The sequence below is a fragment of the Scylla paramamosain genome, chromosome 20 (genome assembly GCF_035594125.1).
Source record: "Scylla paramamosain isolate STU-SP2022 chromosome 20, ASM3559412v1, whole genome shotgun sequence".
Taxonomy (NCBI): domain Eukaryota; kingdom Metazoa; phylum Arthropoda; class Malacostraca; order Decapoda; family Portunidae; genus Scylla; species Scylla paramamosain.
In genome coordinates, this window is record NC_087170.1 from 12,893,995 (window position 1) to 12,903,994 (window position 10,000).

General features: G+C 39.2%; 1 protein-coding gene across 4 annotated transcripts in view; it reads right to left on the bottom strand.

The window, feature by feature from the left end:
- The window catches only part of LOC135110355 (protein lozenge-like), a 34,082-nt gene that overhangs the window by 22,072 nt on the left and 2,010 nt on the right, over window positions 1-10,000 (bottom strand). The window lies entirely within an intron of this gene.

The window sequence follows — 10,000 nt, forward strand, 5'->3', positions numbered from 1 at the left end:
ACGGATGTTGAAGATAAACTAATTTCTTTCTCCGGAGGCTATCGAAGCGCTCAGAACGAGATCCTCCTCCTCGTCCTCCTCCTCCTCCTCCTCTTCCTCCTCCTCCTCTTTCCATCTAGCTAGAGGAAGAGTGGGGGAAGAGAAAGGACGAAGAATGAAGAGAGGTAGAAAGAAGAGGAGGAATAGGAGGAGGAGGAGGAGGAGGAGGAGGAGGAGGAGGAGGAGGAGGAGAAGGAGAAGGAGGAGGAGCAGGAGGAGGAAGAGGAGGAGGAAGAAGAGGAGGAGGAGGAGGAGTAAATCTCTTCTTATCTCTTGATTGGCTAGTGATGTCACGTGATGGAGGCTGAAGACAAGCTCTCATTGGTCCGCTGCTCCTCACTGGGTCATTAGGTGTGTGTGTGTGTGTGTGTGTGTGTGTGTGTGTGTGTGTGTGTGTGTGAATCGCTTAGTATTTATTACATCATGAAGGGAAAGGAAAAGAAAATAATGATGATGATGATGATGATAGTAAAAAAAATAAATAAATAAAATAATAATAATAATGGTAATATATAATGATAATATAAAGTATATTAACAATACCGCTAATAATGAAGGAATGTATTTGATTTTTTTTTTTTTTGTTATTCATGGATTGCACTAAGAGACTAAGTAGAGAGAGAGAGAGAGAGAGAGAGAGAGAGAGAGAGAGAGAGAGAGAGAGAGAGAGAGAGAGAGAGAGAGTCACACATTAATCCGTACCCTGCTCAAGTACCTAACATAATTTTTAAATCACCCAAGGAAAAAAAAGAAAAAGAGGTTAAAGCTTAAGAAAAAAAAAAAATAAATAAAGTTGAATAGAATCAGATTTTCCCATTTTTTTTTATTTCTTTCCGAGGTACACAATCAAGTGCACACCTGGGGAGGAAGTGCAATTAAAAACTTCACCTGTGCCGTGACGAGTGGCTTTGTGTGAGTATTGTTAAGTATTAAAGTGTTCAAGTGTGACAAGTATCTGTTTAGTGTCTGAGGGATTTGTGGGTCTTCTTCTCCTCTTCCTCCTCCTCCTCCCACCCAACACATTTTTTTTATTTTCTCCCTTTCCCGTCTCCTTTTTTTTTTTTTTTCTTCTTTTTAGATCGTGATGTGTTAAAGTAATGAAGCAAATTACCGGAGGCTCTCTTGTTTCTCACGATAATTAGGTGAGTACAGATGTGTGTGGTTGTAGGGAGCGGTAATGTTGCTGACAGGTGTGTGTGTGTGTGTGTGTGTGTGTGTGTGTTGGGTAAAATAATGATGTGTTTGTTGTCTTTCTGAAGTGCTGCAGGGATGGTGTTTTTATTGTTTCTGATATAATAGATGTTAATCACTATTTGTTAACTTATTTTATTATTCATTTTGTCATTTTATACTAAACATTCTGGTCAAGAGAACAAAAATAAATAAATAAATAAAAAAATAAATAAATCAGCTAAAATTGCCGCGCCCAGAAAGATAACTTGAGAAGAATTCTGACAAAAAGAAGACAAAAAAAAAAAAAAAACTTGGCAATTTACTTTCTGAGGTGCCAACAGTTCAAGACACAAGGAGGAAGAACAGAAACATGTCGAGAGTTACATGGTTTACCAGTGAGGGGGATGAAAGAGTCAAAACACTGTTTTTAAATCCTTCATGTTGGTAGTACTGCCATTAGGAGTGTTGCAGGAGTGCCTACGTGTGTTGTTATGGTGGAATATTGCAAACGTGACTATGTAATTAGTGTTTCTACAGGTGTTATTTGTTCTATTATTAACATGCTGGTGATTACAGGTGAGTTATAGCAGGGTTTTATTATTTTTTTCTTAAGGATAGAAAGAAATAACTCGTACATATTTTGTTCCTATATACTTCTACCTCATCCTGTCTACTTACGTCCACGAGGGCTAAAGCTTCCTTTCTTCCCTCATTATCACAGAGTTAATTCGGTAAAAAAAAAAAAAAAAAAAAAAAAAATATATATATATATATATATATATATATATATATATATATATATATATATATATATATATATATATATATATATATATATCCTGGAAGCTGTTTTTCTGGAGGATCTGGCTTCTACTGGCTTTGAGGGTGGAGGAAATTATAATGTAGGCTTGTAATGAGAGAGAGAGAGAGAGAGAGAGAGAGAGAGAGAGAGAGAGAGAGAGAGAGAGAGAGAGAGAGAGAGAGAGAGAGAGGAGGGAGGGAGGGAGGGAGGGCGCTCAGGTGTTCCCCATACACAAATTAGAGGCTTAATTAACACACCTGTACCTTGGTGATCGCTCAGGAATTATTAGTTCACCAATTATTATTTTTCAGGTCAATCCTTGTCAAACACACACGTACATACGGACGGTGCACATGTGCATCGCGGGCCTCCGCACACGCACACAGGAACACCTACACAAGAGGCACGGGGCTGGGGTGTCGAGAAGGCCTATCGCTCCCTTAAAGGCAATATACAAACCACCCTTAAGTACTCATTGGTGTTATTATAGGGTTAATTTAAGGTATCAAAGTCGAATTCTTCCTTGAAAGTCGTGTGTAAGTCTCCTTTATGTTATTATCGATGCCAGTGTCTTAGTTTTTGGTGTTAAAAATTTGTTATGAGTATTATGAAGTGTGGTTTTGTCTTGTGTGCGTGTATTAGTGTGTGTGTGTGTGTGTGTGTGTGATTGATTTTTCAAGTGTCACGGGTAAGCTAATCCTGGTATCAGCCGTGAAGTTATTGGTAATTTGAAGTTTTAGTGTTAACAGTTGTTGTCTCAGTGAGGGAGGTGAAGCCTGTACTGTAGCGAACCTTTCCTAGTGCTTTATAAGTCCATTTTTTTCTTGTAAACATCCTGAATCAAGTGGCCACTTTGGGTGTGTTTGGCATCTCACTAACCTTTCCATCAAAATCCCCCTCACTTTGAAATATGCTCTTACATCTTAAACACCGGATTGCGAGAAAAATAATCAAAATAAAAATAAACATTGTCTTTTGAAAATTGCCGTGCGTAATAAGAACCCCAATATTCTCACAAAAAAAAAAAAAAATAAATAAATAAATAATAATAATAATCCCATTACTGGAATTCAAAGCCCATTATCTTTCCCTGAATCCCATTACTTTCCCCAAACATTTCTAATTCCCTATAGAAAATTCATTAACGTGTATTAGAAACCTGATTTTGCCATAGAAACCCCTTTAATAGTCTTTAGAACGCTTCCAATGACCCAGTAATCCAATAGTAGCATAAAGACTTACTACCAGTCCCAGAAACTTAAGTCCTCCCTAGATAACAACTTGAGAAACTGTTTAAACCACTGAATATCCCTTAAATACCATAGAAAAGATTCATGTACTCTAAAACCCTTAATATTTCCCTATTAACCAACTTGCTACCATAGAAAACACCACATATACCTAAAAAAAAGACACTATTTATCTGAGAAACCGATTTAAGCTTTATAGAAACCATTTAAGACTAGAAAAAACATGAAATACCTTACAATTAAAAAAAGAAGACTCAGTATGTAATTAAAACATTGAACCACCATATATATCATTCAAGAATAAAAAAAAAAACTATTAAATATATCATCAATACCATAGAAAACGCTATAATATCCTCAAAAACTTCACTGCATGCCTAGAAACCAATTTAACCACATAGAAACCTCGGTATATCCTTTAAGACCCATATAATCACACTGAAAGCCACTATATCCTTAGAAAACACATTTAAACATGCTGGTAACTTCACTAAACACATTAAATACCTTGAACACCTCACTTATACCTTACACACTAATTTAACCACTATAGAAACCACTTAACGGCTACTACAGGACGAAGAAAAAAAAAAGTATACCCTGGAAACGTGAAACAAAGATCGGATTTTTAGTATTGAGTGATAGAAAACGATCGACATAAATAAGGTCTCGATTTATTGTTGTTTTTTTTTTTTATCCTACCGGTGGAGCGATGGCGCGCGAAACGGTTTCTATTTATCAGCAAATTATTGGGTATCAGATGTAATTAGCGTGCATAGTTGGGCTTTTAAATGGTCCTAATGAGCACGTGCATGGAAATAAAAGGCAGTGACTAGTAAGCGGGAGGGGGATGGGGAGAATTGAGAGAGAGGGAGAGAGACAGACAGACAGATGTGGGGGGGGGGTGTGGGGGAGAGGGGAGACATACCTGTGTGTTTTTTAAATGTATGTACGTATATACATATTAAACATATTAGCTATAGATGAATAGATTGGTGTAGGGGTGGGTAGGGGTGGTGAGAGACAGTGGTTGGGTGTATGGGAGGGTATGGGAGGGAATGGTAGGGAATATAAGAGAATGTATAGAGAGAGGGGGGGAGGGGAGAGTAGGAGAGTGGGTGTATGAGAGGGAATGGTAAGGTGTATGGGGGGGGTATATGGTGGGGATGGGTGGGTGAGTGGGTGTATGGGGAGTGTATGGGAGGGTGTATTTAGCGAGTGTATGAATAATTAAATGTATGAAAGTGTATGGTAATGAGGCGTTTGTTTTTGTTTGTGTTACTTTGTATGTATGTAAGTACGTACGTGTTTATTTATCTATTCATTTATTCATCTGTTTATTTAGCTCTTATTTAGTTAGTTATTTATTTGTAATTGTGTATTTTTTTCATTTTTATCTGTTGGCTAATTTTCTGTTTGTGTCAGATATAATTATTGGTATATCTCTTTTTTTTTTTTTATCCTCCTCCTCTTCCTCATCCTCAGCATCATTTTTAATCACTTTTAATTTCTTCGATTTTATTTCACTTTTTAACATATTATTCCAAAATTCCTTACGTTCCTTTCTTAATAATTCGTCTCCTACAAGAACGAAGATAATTAAGAAGAAAAGAGGGAAGAAATTAATAAAATATATTGATCTTTTACGAGAAGAAAATATGAAAAGATGATGAAAGAGGAGAGAGAGGAGCTGGTGGAAGAGGAGGAGGAAGAGGAAGAAGAGGAAGACGAAGACGAAGACGAAGAAGACAAAGAAAGGAGAGAAAGAAAAAAAACAAGTACATGAACAAGAAAAGAACAAAAACAAGATGAAGACGACGAGAAAGAAGAAAGGAGAAAAAGAAAAAAAAAGGACAAGAACAAGAAAAGAACAAGAACAAGAAGTCAAAGAAAGGAGAAAAAAGTAAAAAAAAAAAAAGAAAACAGACAAGAACAAGGAAAGAGCAAGAAAAAAAATATTGATTACATGATAGATCGATTACTGGAACTTCAACAACAACAACAACAACAACAACAACAACAACAACAACAACAACAGCAGCAGCAGCCAGTCAGTCCTCTCCACGCTGTATCTCACAAAACCCTCAGGATTACTTGTGCGAGAATTGAACTTAGTAATCCCCTAGAATTTTTCATTAGCAGATTAAACACGATTGGTAAAACAGAATCTCTTAGTTGTAGTACTGAAATCCTTCCCCGCCTGTTATTTTTTTTTTCTTCTTGTTTTTTTTTTTTTGGTCTTCCTTTTCCTTTCCATCTTTGTTTTGGATTTTCTTCTTAATTTTAGTACTGAAATTCTGCCTCTCGTTTTTTTTCTTTTACTTCTTTTTTTGTCTTCCTTTTCTCCTTAATCTCTGTTGTCGATTTTTATTATTTTTCTTTTCCTTATTACTTTCCAGGTAATATATAATTTTTTTTCTGCTCCTTAACATGCAAAATTAATGTCTTCATCTTTTTTCTATCTTTTTCTCCTCCATCTTCTTCTTCCAGTCCTCTATCTCTCTCTCCTCCTACTCCATATTTCTTATCCTTGTCATTCTTTTCGTTCGTTTTCCTCCAACTCCTCCTCCATTTCCTAACCTATTCCTGTATCTCTATGTTTCTCCTCCTCCTCCTCCTCCTCCTCCTCCTCCTGTATGGAATTAATGTAAGTCTATGTAGTAATCTCAGAGCAAAACAATATATCCGGGATACTTAACTACATAAATAACTTAAGATCTTACCTATTAACCATTCCTCTCTCTCTCTCTCTCTCTCTCTCTCTCTCTCTCTCTCTCTCTCTCTCTCTCTCTCTCTCTCTCTCTAAAAAACCCTCATTCTGACCATTTCAATCCCCCCCTCCTCCTCCTCCTCCTCCTCCTCCTCCTCCTCCTCCTCCCCCTTCAATTCCCCTCCTTTCATACTGATCGGTGATGCGCGGTAGTCGTTGAGTCGTTTGGTAGTTAGTTGCTGTTAACCTTTGGGTGCTGTAGCTGTAAACGCTCTGTACATTGGGGATGAGTACTTTTATTTATTTGATTTTTATGTTGTTTAGTTTTGCCTTGTTTTGGTTGTCGTATGCTTGTATAGGTCTATTAAAGATGCTTTTTTTTTTGTCATATACGTGTAGGTTTATTAGGATTATTTTCTTTTTCTTTTTTTTTATTTTGGTGTACACTTGTAGTCTATTGGGGATGTTTTTTTTTTTCTTTTCATCTTCTTCATATACCTCTAGGTCTATTAAGGATGTTTTTTTTCTCGTTTTCTTCTGCCTTTTCTCTTTTTCTCATACGTGTAAGTCTATCAGGGACATTTTCTTTAATTTTTCTATTACATCTAATTGCTGGGGTTAGTTTTGTTACGTAATCTCGACTTTCTTTTTCTGGGGGGGGGATAGTTTTAGTTAAATGGCTCTTATTAATGGAATCCCTGCTTTATTACGCCCTGCTTATATTATTATTATTGATTATTATTATGTCTACTTTTGCTGGTTTGTTTTGGTACTTAATCTCTACATTTTTTTTTTTTTTTTTGGGGGGGGGTGGTGGGTTAGGTTAAATGGCTCTTGTTTTAAGGGTACTGGTGTTGTTAGGTGATTGTTTCTATTTCTTTCGGTGTTGTAGTTTTCATTTGTCACGTGTTTGTGGTTTTGTCTAATATCTACACCTGTTTGGGTTGTAGTTTTGTTAGTAACCTTTTTAGTGGGTGAACGTTACTTAACTACCCTCATCTTAGGTCTGTAGTTTTTTTTTTTTTTTTTTTATCTTCACTTATACTTTTAGGGAGGCGACTTTACTTAAATGTCCATACTTGTGGCTGCACTTTTAACTGGTTTTGCTTAAGATGTTGGACTTGTTACTTTTCCTTCTACTTTTAAGAGGTATATATATTTTTTTAAGTATGTACGATTCAAAGGGGATAAAATTTTGTCAGCTTTACCTGTACCTTACTTTTATTGTATGTCTGACTTTTACTTAATTTTCCTTTAATTTAAGATCTCACCTTTGGAAACATGTACCCTTTTGAAAACTGCACTTTTTCCATTAAATCTCAAACCTCCACCATTTATTGTCTCTATTGTATTCTCTCTTAAAATTATTGTTAGTACTATTTTCCTATTTTCTTAATCCTGTTGTGCTTCGTTTACTTGGAGTGAATGATAACGTGAGAATAAGACATTGTTACTTTCCATTTTTTTTCCTCTATTTTTCTATTTTTATGTTGCGATTTTGTTTTGTGGCGAATATTCATGCTCCCCCACCCACGTCTTGTCCCAGCACATTTCCCCCCGGCAGGCTGGTGGTGCTGGAATTGTTGAAATATCGACGTGGTTCAGCTTTGGTGTGTTGTGGATAATAATGCAGCGTAATGTTTGGGTTTCCGTTCGTGTTTGTTTACATTTTCCTATCATAATTTTGTTGTGGGTGCACGTGTAGGTACAGCATGTTTTCCCTCCCCCAACTCTCTCTCTCTCTCTCTCTCTCTCTCTCTCTCTCTCTCTCTCTCTCTCTCTGATTTTCACAAGTATGCAATATTTTCTTTCATTCTAAGTATTTAATCGCGTGTTATAATTTCGTGGCCACTTAAGTATACACAAACACATACATACACACATACACCGTCGCTAATTACTCCTGTATATTGATTTTAGCTCAGGAAGGAAATTTTTTAGCATGTTCCTCCTTTCCTCTTTCATCAGCCATTGAGAAAACACTGCTAGATTCTACCGGGCAGCATTTCACTAAACACGCGTCTTTAATTGACTGTTCTTCCTGCCACAAAAAGGAAAGACTGACATTCTCCTCTCAGTACTCGTAGGAATAGTTACAGTGGAGTAGAATTATAGAAAGTAAATGCAGGTGATACTATTGAGAATTAGCACATTGGTGAATTCGTAATAGTAGTAGGAGTTGTTGTCGTTGTACTAATAGTCGTATGATATCGGAATTAGATAGTACAGTAGTAATAGTTGCAGTGACAGATCGGTAGCAGTAAGCAGAAAGAGCAACATGAACAGTAGTAGTAGAAATATTAGCAGTTGTAGTACTAACACTTAACAGCAATAGCATTAGTAGTAGTAGTGGTTGTAATAGTCGTAGTAACATCACTATTTGAGAAGACGTCTATCCCTCCCCCCCTCCTCCTCCCCCAAGCTTTGTTTTGATAGGCCGTGAAGGAATGTAACGAGCCGTGTGATTGGTGGACGGGACGGGCGGGCGTGTGTGATTGGCTGGGCGCGGCGGGGCTCATAAGGGGATCCCGGCGGGACGGAAATAAAGTAATTCGGAGGGGAAAGGAGGGGAGAGGGGAGAGAGAGTGAGGGGAGAGGGAGAGGGGAGAGTGGATGCGTTTTGAGGGAATATTTTGATGTCCTCTGGAAATTTTGATGGCGGGGAAAATAAAATTCGACTTGTGAGCGAGCGAGGGGAAACCAGTGTGTGTGTGTGTGTGTGTGTGTGTGTGTGTGTGTGTGTTTAGTTAAGCGTAAAAAAAAAAAAGTAATGTTAAGAGCAAATATTTAATCATTTTTTCCTTCGTTTCCTTTCCTTTTCGTTTTCCCTGTCTAATAATTTCGAGCGGCGAGGCGAAGCGAGGTGAGGCGGACAGACGAAGTGGCGTCGTGCGTGCGTGTGTGAGTCAAGGAAAGGGAAAAGAAAGGCGGGGAATGGACAAAAAACACAAAATCATTCTATTCCACTGAACCGCCGGGAATGTGACGGTGGCGGGTGGCGGTGACGCGGCGCATTTAACCTTGTGACGGACGCTCTAAATTGTGTGGCTGTGGTTTGGCGGAAGGAAAATGAATAAATGAACCGATGCTTAACCAACATTCCACAAAGGGAGACGATAAAAATGCACTCGTCTTTTTTTTCACTTCACTTTGCGATGATGAACACGAGAGAGAGAGAGAGAGAGAGAGAGAGAGAGAGAGAGAGAGAGAGAGAGAGAGAGAGAGAGAGAGAGAGAGAGAGAGAGAGAGAGAGAGAGAAGTGTATCTCATAGATATCTCCCTTCAAAACCTCTCCATCTCTGTCTCTCTCTCTCTCCCCTCCGGAAGATTCAGGTTATGCAGCGGCGACATTATTGATGCTTGTCCTTAACTCCAGGTCGCGCTGTCAATCTGGCTGTTAGCGGCGACGAGGAGGAGAGGAGGAGGAGAATAAAGGGAGGCAGGAAGGAAGGAAGGAAGGAAGGGAGAGAGGAGACTTTTGGGCTTAGTCTGCGTTTCTTAAGTTTTGTGGTTTGTGATGTAATGCGTCATTGTTGTCTTGCTAATGGGGAGCGCAGGAGGGGAGGAAGAGAAGGAGGAGAAGCCCTATCACCCATCCGTCCCTTCCTCCCGTTACCGCCACATCTGTCTACATTAACCACTGTCCATCCGACCTCCAAACTTGTCAGCGGTCTTCCTAAACTCCAGACAAAGTGAGCTGTGGTGAGAGAGCCCCTTCTCCCTCCCGTCCTTCCTCTCCCTCTCTCCCAATCTCCCTCCTGCTTCTCTTCCCTCCCTCCCTTGCCTCCCTCCCGGGCGGTGCTAGGGCAGCTGTGTACACCAAGTCGCCCAGCGTCCCGCGGCGGATCCCTCACGCCACTGATGAAGGTACACAAGTTTCTGATCCGATGGTCGCGTCCCGAGGCCTACCCGGCGCCGCGGGAGGCCTCTCACCGCCTGTCTATCCCTGCACTACCTGTGGGGCCTCCCGCTGCCTCACCTGTCCTTAATAAAGAGACATTTACGAGCCACGGCAGCCGGGGCCTG